The sequence below is a fragment of the Natrix helvetica genome (assembly GCF_964273705.1).
Source record: "Natrix helvetica genome assembly, chromosome: 2".
Classification (NCBI taxonomy): domain Eukaryota; kingdom Metazoa; phylum Chordata; class Lepidosauria; order Squamata; family Natricidae; genus Natrix; species Natrix helvetica.
The window spans coordinates 26,936,941-26,955,414 of record NC_138552.1 but is presented as its reverse complement, the minus strand read 5'-3'; the positions used below and the strand labels follow the sequence as shown (position 1 = coordinate 26,955,414).

Below are 18,474 nucleotides of genomic sequence, written 5' to 3'. Positions count from 1 at the left end.
AATAGATTCAAATGCTGCGCATAAAATCTGCAGCAAAAGCCCTTTATATTTTCATTCATTCATTTTTATTGAAAACACTTGAGCCCTGCCAGGAAAATAGTCACACCAATTTTGCAGTGCTAATGGTGGATTAAACAACATAGAAGGGACGTGTCCTGCAGAACAGATAATTAATGTACAGAAACAATATTAATTGTAAAGTTACTCAAAATATCCATTATCAGTATTAAAATAATATTTAATGCGATATGGAGGGTGTATGTGTTGCCTTGAGTCTGACTGGCTCCTGTTGACTTTTATAAGATCAAAATGCTTTGTTACTGATCCTAAACCAGTTTTAAAAGTGTGTGAAACACTATTCTACATCATCTGAGGACAGGGTGTAAGAATAGGTGTTTTAATTTACATCTTTGTGTTGCATGGACTTTTTTCTTCTTGTAATGAAAAGTAGAGATTTTGCATTCTAAAATTAGAGTCTAAAATGTTTTTCTGGATTTTAGATTAATCTGATTTACTAAATTAAAAAATAGACAAAACCAGTAATTTTTGTAGAAACCCTTTTCCCCCCTTTATATGTCAATGAAGGTTGTCAGCCATCCAGATAAAGTTGATTGAAAGTTAAGTCATGGCAACTGGGCCTAGTTTAAGACATTTCACTGCTTATTCATTTATTTATTTATCATTGGACTAGAAGACCTCCAAAGTCCCTTCCAACTCTGCTATTGTAACAGTCAGAGCAAGTTAAATAAGCAGAGAGCCGTTGGACTGTTCCAACTCTGGCATTAACTTAAGGAATTTCTTTCCCAAAGTTTCTTCTTCTGAGATTGGTGCAACAGGAGTTGGTACATTCCAACGACTTTCTGCCCAACTAATTTTCTCTGACTGATGAAGCTGCTTAGATTTGCAGCGAAACTCCTCCAACCAAAAGAAAATAAGTCCAATTGCCACGACTCAACTTTCAGACTTGTTTTTTCTAAATTAAAAAAGTACTTTTATTTATAGTCAGGACCGCCACATTAGGATTATGATTTTCAAATCCTTTTCTTGTCTGGGAATGTATATAATAGTATCTCCTCCGGTCTTTCCCCAAGCAGCTGCTTTGTAAAGTATTCAGAGATAGTAACTGGCTCAAAATCACCTGTGGATTTTGCAAGGGTGGGTGGAAACTGTTCTGCAGTTTTCCATACTTAGATGAAATAGAAATTATGGTTGGATATTTTGACCCCCATCAAATTATTGCCTGTGTCAGTTGCAGAGACCCAATTGAAGAGAATGAAAAGCCAAAATGTCTACCACCAGGTAAGACTATGAAAGCGATTTCTGTCATATGTCAAAATGTGCAGTATTTCTGCAATACCTTGTCCACCCCCTTATTAGAGTATGCTGCAGAAATAATTACCTTTGCTTTAGAAGAATTTGATTAAAGTTTTTTTTCTCCTGATCCTACATAATGTTAGTAGCTAAATAGTGAAGTTTGCCAATCAGTATCCAATAACAGTTATAGTGTTTACTTAGCAGGCAAGTTCATTATCCAGTTGATCATCTAGAACCGTGATGGTGAACCTATGGCACGCGTGCCACAAGTGGCACACGGAGCCATTTGTCAGGGCACGCGAGGCGCTGCCCTGTCAGCTGGCCAGCGCGCATGCGCGCGCTGGCCAGCTGAGTTCACCTTTTTAAAAGCTATTTTTCGCCCTCCCCAGGCTCCAGAGGCTTTATAGGAGCCTGGGGAGGGCGAAAAGAGCCCCCCCGCCCCCCGGAGACTTCAGGGACCGTCCCTGAAGCCTTCGGAACGCTTAAAACCACCCTCCGAGCAAACCGGAAGTGACTTCCGGGTTGCTCGGAAGGTCGTTTTAAGCGTTCCGAAGGCTTCAGGGACCGTCCGAGGCTTCCCTGATGCCTTCGGAGCGCTTAAAACCACCCTCCGAGCAACCCGGAAGTCACTTCCGGTTTGCTCGGAGGGTGGTTTTAAGCGTTCCGAAGGCTTCAGGGACCGTCCGAGGCTTCCCTGACGCCTTCGGAGCGCTTAAAACCACCCTCCGAGCTCGGAGGGTGGTTTTAAGCACTCCGAAGGCTTCAGGGAAGCCTCTGGACAGTCCCTGAAGCCTCCGGAGGGCCTCCGGGGGGTCGGGGGAGGCTCTTTTCGCCCTCCCCAGGCTCCTATAAAGCCCCTGGAGCATGGGGAGGGCAAAACAAATGTAAAAATGGGGGGGGGGGTCGCGCGTTTTGCACGCATGCGCACTGGGGGATCACGCGTTGCATTATGGGTGCGGCACGCCCGCACTCTACCCCCCTGCGCTCCCCCCACTTGTGGCACGTGAGCCAAAAAAGGTTCGCCATCACTGATCTAGAACCTTTTTGTTTAAAGCAGTGGCAATAGGAAAATATGGACTGTCCTTTTGGATTTTTTCTGATATCTCCAATATTCCAATTTACCTATGAAGAAGTGTTTCTGCAAATGAATTAATATGGAGTCCTTGGTGCTCTCTGAGCTTGGTTACTTGAATGCAAGCTACAAATATTTCATTACCCACTTAGGTAACAACTGTAGTCCTAAGGAGTACTGATTTGCTCTCTGTTTAAATGCAATAGCTTGCCCTGGGAGTGTGGTTTTCTCCTTGATAGTTCTTGTTTAGGGTGTTGTTTTGCATCAGGGCTTTGGTTAACCTTGGAAGGTCCAGAAGGGTATAGCTGACTGTGGGTGTGGCTGACTGTGTGGGCTGACTAATGCCAGTCACTGGGTGTGGCCGACTGGGTGGGCGTGGCCAGCTTGACGCCTCTCCCCAAACTTCTGTCATGTTTCCTCATCCCATTGGGTAGACCTGGCCAAAGCGACACTGGCCCAATGTTTCCTCTTCACATTGGGTAGACCGGGCTGAAGCGACATGGGCCGGCTCCTTACATTTTCCAGGACGGCCCCATGGGCTGGGTCTGACCACATCATGGGCCAGATCTGGCTTGTGGGCCTTGTGTTTGACACCCCTGATCTAAAAGATTCCTTACAGATCAAGAAGTCTATAAAATACCCTATATATGTTAAATGATGAATGAATAATGAAATGAAATGAATTACAAGGCAACTTATGTAATGGAACTCAGGACTGAGAATTCTTAGAATTGAGACCACTTGATCTTGGCAAGAGCCTGGCACGGGCTACAGATAGTCCTAGACTTACAACCACAATTGAGCCCTAAAATTGTGTTGCTAAGTGAATCATTTGTTAAGGGAATTTTGCCCATTTTATAACCTTTCTTGACAGTTGTTAAGTGAAACATTGCAGTTGTTAAATTAGTAACCCGGTTGTTAAATGAATCTGGCTTTCCCATTAACTTTGCTCGTCAGAAGATTGCAAAAGGTGATCACATGACCTCGGGATTCTGCAACGGTCATAAGTGCGAGTCAGTTACTAAGCATCTGAATTTTGATCATGTGATCATTAGATGCTGCAACGGTCATAAGTGTGAAAAACAAATCACAAGTCACTTTTTTCAGTGCTGTTGTAGGTTTAAACAGTCACTAAATGAATTGTTGTAAGTCGAGGGTTACCAATATTGTGCAATGGCATGTTCTGAGTTTTCTGAGCATTGATGAATGCTAATTCCAATCTATTTACTTAATTTTCAAATTATTAGATGTGATTTTGAAAGCCTGATTGTATTTGAAATGACATTTAGAAAGAATCTCAGTTTAAGTTAGAGGTATTCAAATTGACTGAACCTTTTTTATGGAAGAAGTGTAATGTCTCAGAGAAACAATATTAAACTCAGAGAATGATAATTGCACAATAATTTTGCTTTTATAATAAAAGACACAATTTTTATTCACAAATAGTTTCAGCCAGTTTCACAGGGTCCTGATATTGCACTGCGTGAAGTCAGCAAAATAAACTGCAAATGTTTATTTGTTTAATGTTTAAACAAATGTTTAAACAAAATCAGTTTTGGTTGGCATCTTTTGCCTTCAGATTGGTTTGAACAAACCTAGATGGCTCTGTCCATGGCTTTAATAGAACTAGTCCTCATCTTACAACTCAGTTGGGACTAAAATTACAGTCATATGTCAAGGAAGGCATCCCTGTGATTGGAGCCTATTTTACGCAAATATTTTTAATGGCGATCATTAGGGAAATCATGCAGTGGTTAGTCCGAATTACATAATCATTAAGTGAATCACACAATTGCAAGTCTGAATCCAGCAAAACCTGCAAACAACATTGTAAATCGTGATCATGTGACTGCAGGATATTGCAACCAGTTGTAAATGTAAGCCGGTTGCCAAATGCCTGAAATGTGACCATATGACTGCAGAGAGGTGGCGTGGCATTTTGCAATAGCTGAAAGTGCTTTACGGATCGTAAAGCATTTTTTTTTTGAGGCCACTGTAACTCTGAACAGTTATTAAACAATCAGTTGGAATTCAAGGACTACCTATATATCTAAACCAGAAAGTCTCATACTTCTTTTCTCACCAGCCAACATGCTGAATTACTGTTTATTTTTAATTTATGTCTCCAAATTGATAGAAAAGAGCACATTACTATTCAGCATGAACTGCAGGTTTTTTCATTCCTGGCTGATAGTGATGTTTGAACATGAGCAGTCCTCATATGGCTAAAAGATGTATATACTGTATTTCTCAAATATTACTTTTTGAAGTGCAGAATTGCCTTAAATAAAAAGCAGCAGGAAGTTCAGCTCCGTTCAGTTTAGACTCACAAATAAATGCGAGTCTGGGAAGAAGAACAGGATATTTATTTTGTACAATTCTTTGATGTTTCACTTGTAATTTCCCTTTAGTTAGCCATATGAAAATTGGGAGATAAAGCTCAGCTGAGGGAGTTTGCAGGTTGCCCTAAAGACATACCCAATTCCTACAACCGGTCTTCATGTTTTAGCCTCCAGTTCCCTAATCATCTTTGTTGCTCTTCTCTGAATTCTTTCCAGAGTAGATGTAGAACTTTGCAAGATTAACCCTTTTTCAGCATGTGGTTTAATAACACTGCTTTGATTCATCAATTCATTGGTTAATGCATTCCACATGTAGCTTGGGTGCTCAAGCTTGGAAGTATTTAGATATTCCAGGAAATGTGGTGTGAGTATGTATATAGTTTGTATGCATGTACATATAACAATTACATCCTTCCAGCTTGTTTCCTTTCTCACTGCTGCAGAAATAGTCTATGGCTATGATGGCGAACCTATGGCACGCGTGCCAGGGGTGGCATGCAGAGCCCTCTCTGTGGGCATGCGCTCCATCACCAGCTGCTCTTTTGATATCTGACACGCACATACACGCTGGCCAGCTGCTCTTTACGGGTGCTGGAGTGCTGGAAAACGACCTGAAAACAGCCCGAAAAATGGTCTGAAAACGGCCTGAAAATAGTCCAAAAACGCCCCAAAACCAGGCATGCTTGCGCCGGCCGGCTGGCCTTTGCGTTTCTGGCACTCCTTCATGTGCACATGCACACGCACACATACACGTGAATGCACACTGTTCCGGTTTTCTGAGTTTTCTTCCTTGTGAGCTACGCATGATATCCTTTTTCTCTCAGTATTGTCAGTTGACCTTCTTGGCTTGTTCTAAATCAGTGGTTCTCAACCTGTGAGTCGGGACCCCTTTGGGGGTCGAACGACCCTTTCACAGGGATCGCCTAAGACAGGGGTGTCCAAACTTGGGAACTTTAAGACTTGTGGACTTCAACTCCCAGAATTCCCCAGCCAACATGGCTGGCTGGGGAATTCTGGAAGTTGAAGTCCACAAGTCTTAAAGTTCCCAAGTTTGGACACCCCTGGCCTAAGACCATCGGAAAACACATATTTTCGATGGTCTTAGGAACCGAGACACCAAATTTATGGTTTCTAGGTCACCACAATATGAGGAACTGTATTAAAGGGTCGCGGCATTGGAAAGGTTGAGAACCACTGTTCTAAGTAGTTCTTGTTCACTTACGGGATAGCAGGCCTCCAATTAAAAAAAATGCCAAAGATATATAAGCAACTTACCGATGGCAAATTTGATTGATATTCTTTTTTTTTTAATAAATAATTTTTATTAAATGTTTTGATCTTTAAAAACAATAGGGAAGACACAGCAAAGAAAAAAAAACCACAATAAGACAAGACAAAACAAAACACAGAACATACATAACAATATTGATCGATATTCTTTTAGTAAAAAATCAGTAGACTTTCATTTGTATTTTCAAACTCAATGAGATTTGAGGCTTTTGGGGGGTATTCTTTTGATGTAAGATCTCATAAGATTTGGATATTATTTGGAGTAATGGAATTATGAACTTTAACAATTATGAAATTTTACGGAGAGTTTTTTTCAGATTACCTTTTGGAACCTCTGAAAACGTTATGATGTTTTTAGAAGAATCTCTTTCCATTATTCAGAAGATATTAACCGGAAATGCTAGAAGGCAAGGGGAGTTTACAAACATAAAACACACAATTGCTTTTCTTCAGGCATATGTTATGGACTCTTACGCTAAAAGACCTGTGTGAGTTGAAATGTCCAATTGGAAATCTGTGCCTCCAATACAGGAAAATTGGTTGTAGATCATTTTTTAAAGAGACCAGCATACAGTAGAAGTCTTGAAAATGGACCTTGGAATAAAAAATGCTTCTCATTTCATATTGTGGCATGTGCTAGATTGGGTTCTGTAAAGTGTTAATTTCAGTTTTGGACTTGCAGAAACAAATAGTCACATGCTAGCTCCCTGTGTTTATTGCTTATTGACTCTTACTTATAAACTACAGGATTCCAGAACCTGGAGTGCGTAATGACAATAAAGTATGATTCTCTCCATGCTGCTTGCTTGAAAGTTTTGCTACAGGGTCTGGTAGTCTTCAATGTTTAACTTGAATCAGTTTGTGAATGCAAATATTTTTTTCTTTTTCATGCTTACCATATAAACACCTTGCAGAAAACTGCAGTAAACTGTAAGTAAATGAAACTTGGAAATGATCCAGCGTTGAAACTCTTAGCTAGCTACTAACCTTTTCCTCTTGCAAAATCTTAGCTAAATCTCTCTCTGCAAAACCCTATAGTCTCATGTTTCAGCACTTTTTAAAGTTTGATGTTTATAATACCTAGGTTTGATATTTATCTATTCTGTGCTGCTTGGCTAGGACCATGTTTGGTGATTATGGGGATTGCAGTTCAGTACATTAAAAGGCATCAGGCTTGGAAAAAAAAGTTTGCTGTGAAGGATTCTTATATTTATAGGTTTAGGAAAAGCTATAAATGTAAATAGTATGCCCCAAATCATAGATCGCAAAAAGTATAACTCTATTTTACTATTCAGAAACATAAATTGGTCAATTATGATACAGGTAATTTATGGGTGATTTTACTCGTTCTAGTTCATTACTCTGGGGCCATAATGGCGAACCTATGGCACGTGTAGCCATATCTGCTGGCACACAAGCCGTTACCTCCAACGCTCATGCGCATGCCAGCCAGCTGATTTTTGGCCTTCCAGAGGGCCAGGGGAGACCCATTTTCACCCTCCCCACACTTCAGGAAAGTCTCTGGAGCCTGGGGAGGGTGAAAAACAGGCCCAATGGGCCAACCGGAAGTTCTCAATGATGAACAGAGGGAGGTGCTACCAGTGGGCTATCATCAATCCTGATTGGTCCATAGACTGAGAAAAAATAGTTGCAGCCATGCCTCTACTCCTTCTGCCCAGTTTCCTCTCAGTCTATGGTCCAATTAGGCTGGGTTTCTTCATAGCTCTTGCCATTTTCTGTGGGTTTACTGTTTTTCCATGAGATTTATCATTAATTGAGGAGAATTTGGCTAATTCGGTCTTTTCCTTATCAAAATTTCTTCAAACTTTGGAGATCTTGATTCAGTAAGTGGGAGAGGCGTCGGGCTCATTGCCTCCTTGTGCGGCACCGGATCGCAATCGGCTGGATCCAGCAGTGTTTAAAATTACAGCTCCACGGCAGATGAGATAAGAAGTGGATTGAGAGTATAATTATAGCTGGCTCGCGCGGCTGTGGCCCTGGGGTGGCAGGAAAAGCCACGGCTCAGTTTTAAAAAGTTTTTCTGACAGCCTTCTCCTTCCCTTGCAGCGAGCCAGCAGCCACTGAAGGAAACGCTGGCAGGATTCTTGCAGGGGGCTCCCGGCAAGCTGTCTAAGTGCAGTATTTGATTATTGCCGTGTAATCCAGTGTTTTCCTCAGCTGCCCGCATTTCTACCGAAGCAGGCGGCCGTTAATTGAAGGTGATGGCCATTTTGACTTGCAAGGACAAGCAGTGGCCATTTTGAACTTAAAAAAGACTAGCGGCGGCCATTTTAGGTGCCATGAGGCTGCATCCTTCATTATAGAGAGTTGGAAAGGATTGTAAAGGTTTACTAGTTGGAGCCGCAAGCTAATTAAGGGAAGGAGGACCCATTGAGTGGAATTTCCACAGGGTTGCCAGTGGAGCAAGTGAATATTAGTGCAGGCATGTCTTCCAGACAAGAGGGCACAGCTGGGACTCGGGGTTCTGAGGTGCAAGTTGCTGGGGCGAGACCTAGGCCTACAGCCGCAAAAACACCAGCGGCACAAAGGCCGTCCAGGGCCACTTTGCGAGATGAACAACGAAGGCAGAGGGCCTTGGAGAAACGTGTGGCCCGGGCAGAGCGTTTGCTGGATCAACAGAGTCGGGCGAGCAGGTCTCCCTCCAGAGTTTCTAGTCCTGCCTCATCCTTAGCACTAGAGAGGATAGAGGTGCTCAAATGGATGTTTCCCCTTCCCCCTCTGTCTCCCCTAGGGCCATGAGCGGTGTGATGGGAGATCCCCTGGAGGGCTCTTCTAGAGATTTCCTCATTCCTCATCCTCGCTGGCTCCCCAGGCAGAGCTTCCTGACATTGAAGAGATGGAGGATGATTATGAGGAATTGCAGAATTTACCCCCTAACATTCAAAGTTTAATTGCTTCTGCGATATCCCATGGGATTTCTTCTGGCATGAAATCACAAGCTAAAGAGTCCAAGGGTTCCCCCCCCCAAAAAAAACCAGTTAAGACCCGACCGGTTGTTGTGGACAAGGGAGCCAAGGCGGTTCATGTTACTGAGGAGGCGTAGGCTCCAGGTTCGCCCTCTTTAGCCAGTGAAGGGTCAGTTACTGGGGATGAGCCCATGCGTGGGCTGGTAATGTCTGATGATGAGGACTCAGCAAAGCAGGTCACTCCTACCTTTGCCGGACTTTTCCAACCTTCTCTATTCAAACAGTTGTTAACCAAGGTGAAATCTACAACTAAGTTGGGTGTTAGCACTGCTGCCGCCACTTCAGATTCCCACAAGGACCTAACACAAACTATGTTTGCCAAGACAGCCCTAGATAAAGAAGAGGTGCCAGCTCCACCTCTATTTCTAGAAGTGGTCAAGAATCAGTGGGGCCAACCTGGCACTTTCCCAAACCCTGGGGTAAATGACAGGAAGCTTTACAATATGGAGCAAATCTTCTCCCAGGCCCTCCAAGTGCCTACGGTTGACACCCCTGTTGCCGCTCTGTTTTCTTCAGCAGCTGTAGTTGCGGGACATGTGGCAAACAAGTTAAAGCCTGAGGATAAGAAAGAAGAACTTATCTGTAGAAAGAGTTTTCAGGCTTCCACTTGGGCTATTAAGGCAGCAGCCGCTGCTTCCTTTTTTAATAGAACAACTCTATTGTGGCTGCAACAATTGCAGGAGCGCGCACCCCTAGAGGACGCCTGTACAATGAAAGATCTTAGCAAGATCATTGCAGCGACCTAATATTCCGCTGATGCCACTCTTGATTTGGTTAAATTTGCCTCTCGAGCTTTGTCTGCTTCTTGTAGCCTCAAGACGCCTCCTGTGGTTGAACTGGCAGGTTGATTTTGGATCTGAAACGTCTGAACAGATTCATTGTATACCGCCAATTTAAAATGGCATCATTGGCCTCCATATTGCAGGGTGTTAGAAAAGGTGACTTTATGGCCTCCATAGATCTCTCCGAGGCATACTTACATATCCCTATCTTACCTTCCCACCGCAAATATCTAAGGTTCGCTAAAGAGGGGGTTCATTATCAGTATGTGGTCTGGCCTCAGCTCTGAGGACTTTCACCAAAGTCATGGCGGCTGTCGCAGCTTTCCCTAGGTCCATTCCTGTGTGATTACAACTTACCTTGATGATGTCTTGGTTCAGGCTCATACTTTTGAGCAGATCATGCAGGACGTCCAAATCACCAACAAGACCCTCCAACGGGTCGGATTCTCAGTTAATTTTGATAAAAGTTCTCTACCTCCCACTATGAGGTTGCTGCACCTGGGAGCAGTAATTGACTCCAAGAAAGGGATGGTCTTCCTGTCTCAAGAACGTAGATCCAAATTGCAACAATTAGTTCGGGAAACTTCAGAGTCGGTGTGTGTGTGTGTCCTGATAGTGGATCTTTCATGTCTTTGGGGGACAATGATCTCTTGCATAGGGATAGTTCCCTGGGCGCGTTTTCATGCCAGGACATTGCAGTGGGCCTTGATCCCATATCAGAGAGAAATGATGAGTAACTCACCTTTGGCCATTCCAGTGCCTCCGATGGTCCGCCTGTCACTCCGGTGGTGGCTGTCAGCGGCACTCAACTGGGGGTCGCAGTTCAGAGAGCCACATAGAGTAACCATGACTACGGATGCAAGTTTCTTCTGCTGGGGAGCATTGATGGGCTTAAAGATGACGCAAGGCCGTTGGACAAAGACAGATTTGCATCACAATATCAACTATCTAGAGCTCAAGGTGGCACGTCTCGTTCTCCGTCATTTCTGCACGAATTGCATCACAAACGTGTTACTTCTTACCGACAACATCACCACGAAGGCACATGTGAACAGGCAAGGTGGGACTCATTCCAGGGCTCTGTGGACAGAGGCACACAAACTGATCTCATGGGCGGAGACTCATGTGATATCGATAGTAGAGGATCACATTTCCGGGACTGCCAGTCACCAGGTGGACTGGCTCAGCCGAGCTACTGTAGACCACGGGGAATGGCAGCTTCACCTGGACATATTTCAGTGTATTTGCCACAGATTTGGGACTCCAGTGATCGATCTGGTTGCAACTCCGGCAAACTCTCAACTGCTGAGATTTGTGACCAGATATTGGACTCGAGGAGCCGAGGACACGGATGCGCTGAGATGCCGATGGCCATCAGGCTTTCTATACTCTTTCTCTCCCCTTCCCCTTCTTCCAGGGACCATCAGGAAGATAGTGTCAGAGGGGACGGAGATAATTCTATTGGTGCCAGATTGGGCCCAGGAGGCCGTGGTATGCCAACCTGATCCAACTGTCAGTGTCTCCACCTTGGAGAATTCCCAGAGAGGAGATTTGCTTGTACCAGGGGGTGTTAATTCATCCAGAGCCTCAATGGCTCAAACTAACCGCCTGGCACTTGAAAGGGACATTTTAAGTAGGACCCAGGTTTCTGCTAAGGTTATCTCCACCTTAGAAGCAGCCAGGTGACCTTTGACCACTGAAATATATAACACTATGTGGTCGGCGTTTGTACAGTGATGTGAGGTGACGTCCATTAGGCCAGAGGACGTATCTGTGCCACAAGTTTTAGACTTCTTACAAGCTGGGTTAGACAAGGGGTTGGCGTATAATACTTACGTCACCAAACAGGGGCACTTTCCACCATTCTACCAGGTGAGGGTCAGGTTCCCCTGTCTTATATTCCTTTAGTTAGGAGGTTCTTGAAAGGGGCTGCCAATATTGCCCCTCCGGTGGTACATAGGTTCCCCACATGGAACTTAACTTTGGTTCTACAGGCTATGACTAGATCGCCCTTTGAACCGATTCGCTCAGTATCCCTTCAATTTCTAACTCTGAAAGTGACTATTTTAATTGCTATAACATCAGCTAGACGCATCTTAGAGATTGGGGCTCTGTCCTTGCATAACGATCTATGCATTTTCCACCAGGATAGGGTGAAATTACGGCTAGATCCTGCCTTTCCACCCAAACTTAATACCCCGTTTCATAGGGCACAAGAGATAGTGTTACCCAACTTTTGTCTTGCTCCATCTCATCTTAGGGAGCGACTCTGGCACAGGCTTGATGTCCGCAGGGCATTGAGAATTTATCTCAGGCGAACAGCTTCATTCTGTAAATCAGAAGCTCTTATGTCATTCCAGCCATCCACACAAGGTATTTAGGTGATGTCTAACACAATAGGTAGGTGGTTAAGGAAAGCCATTTCCTTGGCCTATCTAGCTAAGGGCAAAAGTCCTCCTCAGGGAATTACTGTGCATTCTACTCGCAGTGTGGCCACCACGGCGGCGTGGGCGACTAGAGCGTCATTTGAAGATATCTATAGGGCAGCTTCTTGGGCGACTGCTACTTCATTTATTCGACACTACAGATTGGATGCTTACGCATTGGCTGAAGCATCATTCAGCCATAGAGTGTTGCAGCTAGTAGTGGCTCCATCAGCCGCTGCCAATTTATAATTCTTCCTCCCTTATGGACGCTAGCTTTGGTATGTCCCACTGGTAGCACCTCCCTCTGCTCATCATTGAGAACGATTGTTGGTACTTAACTGAACGGCAATTCTAATGATGAGAGAGGGAGGTGCCACCCTAAGTAGAGTAGCGGCTTGGGGGGAGTTGTTGTTTCTTTCCTTGCTGTGACATTTGATTCACAGGCTTAATCCCTACGACCTCGAGGAAACTGGGCAGAAGGAGGTGTGGCTGCAACAATTTTCTCTCAGTCTATGGACCAATCAGGATTGATGATAGCCCACTGGTAGTACCTCCCTTTCTCATCATTAGAATCGACATTCAGGTAAGTACCAATGATCGTTCGCCCTCCCCAAGCTCCAGAGGCTTTCCTGGAGCTTGGGGAGAGCGAACCCCCCCCCCAAAATGTCAAGCTCAACTTGGAGGCGAGTAGTGCGGTGTGTGTGTGTGTGTGTGTGAGTGTGGGGGTGGTGGTAGTTGTGTGCGCATGTGCATGTGGGGACGCACTTTGCATTGATTATGAATACTGGCACACACACGTTATTGCGTTCGACCCCTTGCATTTTTGGCACCCAACAACAAAAAGATTAGCCATCGCTGCTCTAGGGACAGAATCTCCATTTTATCCAGGCTTCTATTTAAAAACAGAGAAAAAAAAGAGGGGAGGGAACTGCCCAAGAAAACAAAGTAGCAAAAGTAGAGCCTGGCTAAATTTCTTTTATCAAGCTACTGATGCTCTACATGGAAAACCGTCTTCCAATCCAATGTTGCATTCTAAAATGCCCACTGTTAATAATCAAAACCATAGCGCCTTAAACAGATACATGGTTTAATTAAGGAAATACCCATTTTACCAACAGAAGATTAAAGCTCTTACTCAAGGCAAGCTGAGTCTTAACACCAGGATTTTCATGATGCCAGGTCAGATGTGGTGCCATTCATTCCTCTAGGCAAGAAGAGGCAATGAGCCTTAATTTCTTGATCAGATAAAAAAGTATTTTGTGCTGTTCGGGAGTGAGGGGAGATCCAAACTTGAAATAAAAAGGAAATGTTTGATGTGAGCGTATTGGACATCTTGCTTCTTGGAGTTGTGGACAGCCATTGGTCTGGGTTTAAACTCGGTCATTTAGAAGAGAAGAGCCTTCAACTGCATCATTAGTGAAAGGAGTAACTTTACTAAAGAGAAGTGGTTACAAGGAAGATAAAGGCAGGTCTGAGGTTTGTACGCGAAATCTGTCTGTTTACTTTTTCAGTTTCCCTTTATTTATTATCTGTTTAGTGTTCAATGGAATTCAAACAGATTGTTTTGGTAACTGTTCTGTTTCTTGGCGGGCTCAGTGATGCTCCACTTTCCATTCCCACGCTTGTAGCCTTGAGGTCAGCTGGCCAATGTCTCTGCCAGTATTTGGTATTGTTTTGGTTTCTGACTTTTCTCCCTCCCAGAGTTAGCTCCTCCTTCCCCTGGGGCTTATGGCAGTTTGGCATCATGGAGCAGAGATGAAGAAGAGCAGGGTGGCAGCGTTGACAAAGTTTTTATATTCTAGACAAGAAATAGAAAATTAAAACACAAAGACCTCAAGATCCTTTCCATCCATATATTTCTAGGATTCACCCCAGGGTGCCCACCTTTTCTTCTCCAACAAAGACAAGCTGGCCAATGCAGGATGGAACAGGGAACTGGCATTCCTCATATCACTCTGGTAAAGGGTAGCAGAATTACGGTTGGCATAGCAAGTGCTCCAGCTGGATTGCCTCATCCCTTTTACCTGATGTCTTCCCTATTGCCTTATGCAGGCAGGACAGACCAGTACTGGTAGGTGCTCCAGCCTTACAGCATTCAATTTCAATTTCAATTTCAATTTATTTGTGCTTCTAGACCGCCCCCTCTCCCAGAAGGGACTCGGGGCGGTGTACAGTCCATAGAGAATATCACAAAAATACAATAAAAAATTAAATATGTACAGTTTGGAGGAGGTTAAAATGCAATTAAAAGAACTGTACAAAGCTGAATAAATATAATTTTTTAAAATCCCTAAAACAGACACAACAGATTAAAAAACCCTAAAATAACCAGATAATAATACATTTGCCAGGAGGGACAGTTGTAATTATGCCAGGCCTGCTAATCGGAACAGGTGAGTCTTCAATTTTTGCCGGAAGGAGCGGAGGTCAGAAGTGGTTCTAATGTCGGGGGGGAGGTCATTCCAGAGGGTTGGGCCCATCACAGAGAAGGCCCTACTCCTTGGTGTCGCCCGTTGGCATTGCCTAGTGGACGGCACCAGGAGAAGTCCCTCCCTGTGTGAGCGAATTGGCCGCAGGGATGTATGTGGGAGGATGCGATCCCGCAAGTAACTAGGTCCCGTGCCATGGAGCGCTTTAAAGATGGTAATCAGCACCTTGAAACGCACCTGAAAAACCACAGGTAGCCAGTGCAGCTCGCGCAGGAGAGGTGTTACGTGGGAGTACCTCGTACTCCCCATCACAGCCCGCGCGGCTGCGTTCTGAACCAACTGCAGTCTCCGGGCGCGTCCCAAGGGCAGCCCCATGTAGAGAGCGTTGCAGTAATCCAGGCGGGACGTCACCAGCGCATGAGTTACCGTGCGTAGGGCATCCCGGTCCAGTAGGGGGCGCAATTGGCGCACCAAGCGAACCTGGTGGAACGCCCCCCTCACCACGGCTGCCACATGGTCATCCATTGACAGCCGGGCATCAAGGAGGACGCCCAAATTGCGCGCCCGTTCCACAGGGGGCAATTGTTCGCCCCCTATGGCCAGCGATGGAATCAGCTGGCTGAACCGAGGTGCCGGTAGCCACAGCCACTCGGTCTTGGAGGGGTTGAGTTTAAGTCTGTTGTCCCCCATCCAGACCCCGACGGCTTCCAAGCACCGGGACATCACTTCAACAGCCTCGTTGGGGTGGTTTGGGGTTGAAATATACAGCTGAGTATCATCAGCGTAGAGGTGATACTCAACCCCAAAACCACGGATGATCTCACCCAGCGGCTTCACATATGTGTTGAACAGGAGAGGCGAGAGGACCAACCCCTGTGGCACTCCACAAGTGAGTGGCCTCGGGGTCGACCTCTGTCCCCCTGTCAACACACATTGCCTCCGGTCGGAGAGGTAGGAGCCGAACCACCGCAAAACGGTACCTCCGACTCCTATCCCCTCCAACCGGCGCAATAGGATACCATGGTCGATGGTATCAAAAGCCGCCGAGAGGTCTAATAGGACCAGGATAGAGGAACAACCTCTATCTCTGGCCCTCCAGAGATCATCGACCAACGTGACCAAGGCTGTCTCTGTGCTGTGCCCGGGTCGGAAGCCGGACTGGCGTGAGTCTAGATACTCGGATTCGTCAAGGTGTTGTGGAAACTGCTGCGCCACCACATTCTCGACAACCTTCGCTAAAAACGGAAGGTTGGAGACTGGACGATAGTTAGCTAGCTCCATTGGGTCGAGTGCAGGCCTCTTTTTTTTTTTTTTTTTTGTAATAAAATTTTATTGGTTTTTCAAGATTTATAGGGAAAAGGGTAAATGGACAGGTATACAAATTTTGGCAGTTGCAAAATGTGTGAGGCCCCCCTCCCTCCATACCCATAGTATACATTTATATATAATGCATTAGTATATAATTGATTACAATCAGCATATTAGTTCTATTATTAAATTCAATCAAATTAAACATTACAGTATAAAATCCAAATATAATTCCATTTTCACTTTCGGTCAATTTATAATAATATGATTTTCTTGTTTATTTTTGTGATCTGAGTCTTCTTGCTATTGCCCCATCTCCCTCCACTGGCAGAGCTCTGGCCCCTCCCGTGTCCTGCGTGTCCGTTGTAGTGTCTGGTGGTTTCTCTAGGAGTGTTTTATTTTTTTCCATAAAGGCCTGCGCCTCTATGGGTGAATTAATTCTAATTCTTGTCTCCTCCCAGAATATCAGCATACCTTCAGGCATCAACCATCTAAACCACACCCCTTTCTGGTATAATTTATTCGCTAATTGCGAATAATTTTTTCTTTTTTCTCTAATCTTCTTAGGGATCTGCTTCAGAATGGTTATCTCCATATCATGATATGTCAATGCTTGCCCCCTTTGTACACCCAGAATTTCATCTCTTGTGCTTTTTCTAAGGAATTTAATGTGAACCTCCCTGGGTACATTGTGTGTTCTAGCATAAGCCGAGTTCACTCTATAAACCAGGTCTATATCCCACCCCATCTGTTGTTTTTCTTTGTGTGTGTAGTCAGCCAGAATGTTTGTCATGATGTCCCTTATATTTTCCCCATCTTCTTCTATAACATTTTGAAATCTAAGATAATAGGACATTCTCTCAAATTCTAATTTCATCTGTTGGATGTCAAGATCTTTGTTCCCTTTCTGCACAGCTTCCACCCCCCCCCTCACCTCCTCCACCCCCCCTTCCACAAGATCCAGTCTCTGTGAGTTCTTATAAATTTGGGCTTGATTTTCTTTAATTTCATCTTTCATTTCCCTTAGCTGTTTCTTGATTTCCTCCTGGCCCTGTAAAATTTGTTGAAGCATTTGTTGAAAGTCCATCTCTATAGTCTTAGGTTGCATCAGTTCTGTTATCTTTGACTGTGTGGCTGGACTGGATGTTACAGATGTTGGAGCAGACGTGGCAAAGCCAGGTTTCCCAGGAGGTGGTCTTTTGGATGCCATCCTTTATAACATTAGAAGTTCAGTCCATATATAAGATAAACAGCTAGAAAAGAAGGGTAGCCAGGTGAGGTCCAGGAGCAGAAGAACCAGGCAGAAGAGAATCTCTCTAATAAGTCTGGCAATAGATGAAAGGTTTCCCCTAGAAAGTTCAAAAAATACCAATCCACAAGAGATTCCTTTGGGAGACACGGAGACAAAGACCGGAAGCCTGAATTTTAAAGGTGGAGTCAGGTTTCACAATTCATAAAGACAACGGAAGTGTGCCATCTTGCCCTGCCAGTTTTGGGCACAGAGGCATAACAAAGTTTTAAAAAAGTTCCAAAAGTCCACAAATCACAGTAGAAAGTAAAATTAAGTTGAAAAGAAAATCATCTCAGCCTGGGTGAGGCTTCATTCGTTGGCTCTCCCCCCTCCTCCTTCCCCGGGGGCTGAGAGCAAAATTATTCCTAGCCGCTTGTCCAAGGGGGGGGAAACCCCCCTCCCTCCAGCCGCGCCTCCAGAATACTCCGAAAGTTATTTTAAAGTTATTTTATAACTAATTCTTCGTGCAAAATAGGGCATGAAGAGAGAAGCAACCTCACCGCACCGCAGCTGCTTCCTTCAATTGCTTCATTCTCCAGACGGCTTTAGCGAGGCGCGAGGCGCAGAAACGCGAGGCGCCCTCCGATCTAGCTCCCCGGTGCCTTGGGCGCGCGAGAGACCTCCCGCCGGCCGCCGCCGCTGCAGGAGCTCCCCGCGATGCCGCCCCTCCGGCAGGACCCCTCTGTGGGGTGTCCTGTGCCCCCCAAGGAGTGGGGAAGCCCACCGGAGAGCCGGAGCGGGCAAAGAGCTGCCCGTCGCCGCTGCCGCCGGAACCGGAACCGAGTGCAGGCCTCTTAAGTAAGGGTCTCACCACCGCCTCCTTCAAGGCGGCTGGTAAGGATCCCTCACCCAATGAGGCATTCACCAGGCCCAGAAGCCAGCCTCGGGTCACCTCCCAAGATGCCAGTACCAACCAGGAGGGACACGGGTCCATTAAACATGTGGTGGGTCGCAGCCGTCCACGCAACCTATCCAAATCCTCGGGGGCAACAGAATCAAACTCCTCCCATGATGGTCTCACAAGACTCGCTGTTGGCGGCCCGTCCGGTCCACTGAGGGGGGCCCATCCGCTCCGGATCTGAGCGACTTTATCCTGCAGATATTCCCCAAACTCCTCTGCTCTGCCCTGCAAGGGTGCCCCTTGTGTCCTCTGTGACAAGAGGGAGCGGGTCACCCTAAACAGGGCGGCAGGGCGGTTATCCGTGGACGCAATAAGAGCAGCGCAATATCTAC

The 18,474-nt window shown here is 45.3% G+C and overlaps 1 protein-coding gene across 5 annotated transcripts in view; it reads left to right on the top strand.

Moving 5' to 3' along the window:
• The window catches only part of ARL15 (ARF like GTPase 15), a 160,780-nt gene that overhangs the window by 13,004 nt on the left and 129,302 nt on the right, over positions 1-18,474 (top strand). The window contains exon 1 of one of the 5 annotated variants that reach the window (XM_081945813.1): positions 14,102-14,284. The exons of the other annotated variants lie outside the window; for them this stretch is intronic. The gene's annotated coding sequence lies outside the window, so the exon portion shown is untranslated. Of the gene's footprint in view, positions 1-14,101; positions 14,285-18,474 lie in introns of those variants that run through there. 5 annotated transcript variants of the gene reach the window in all.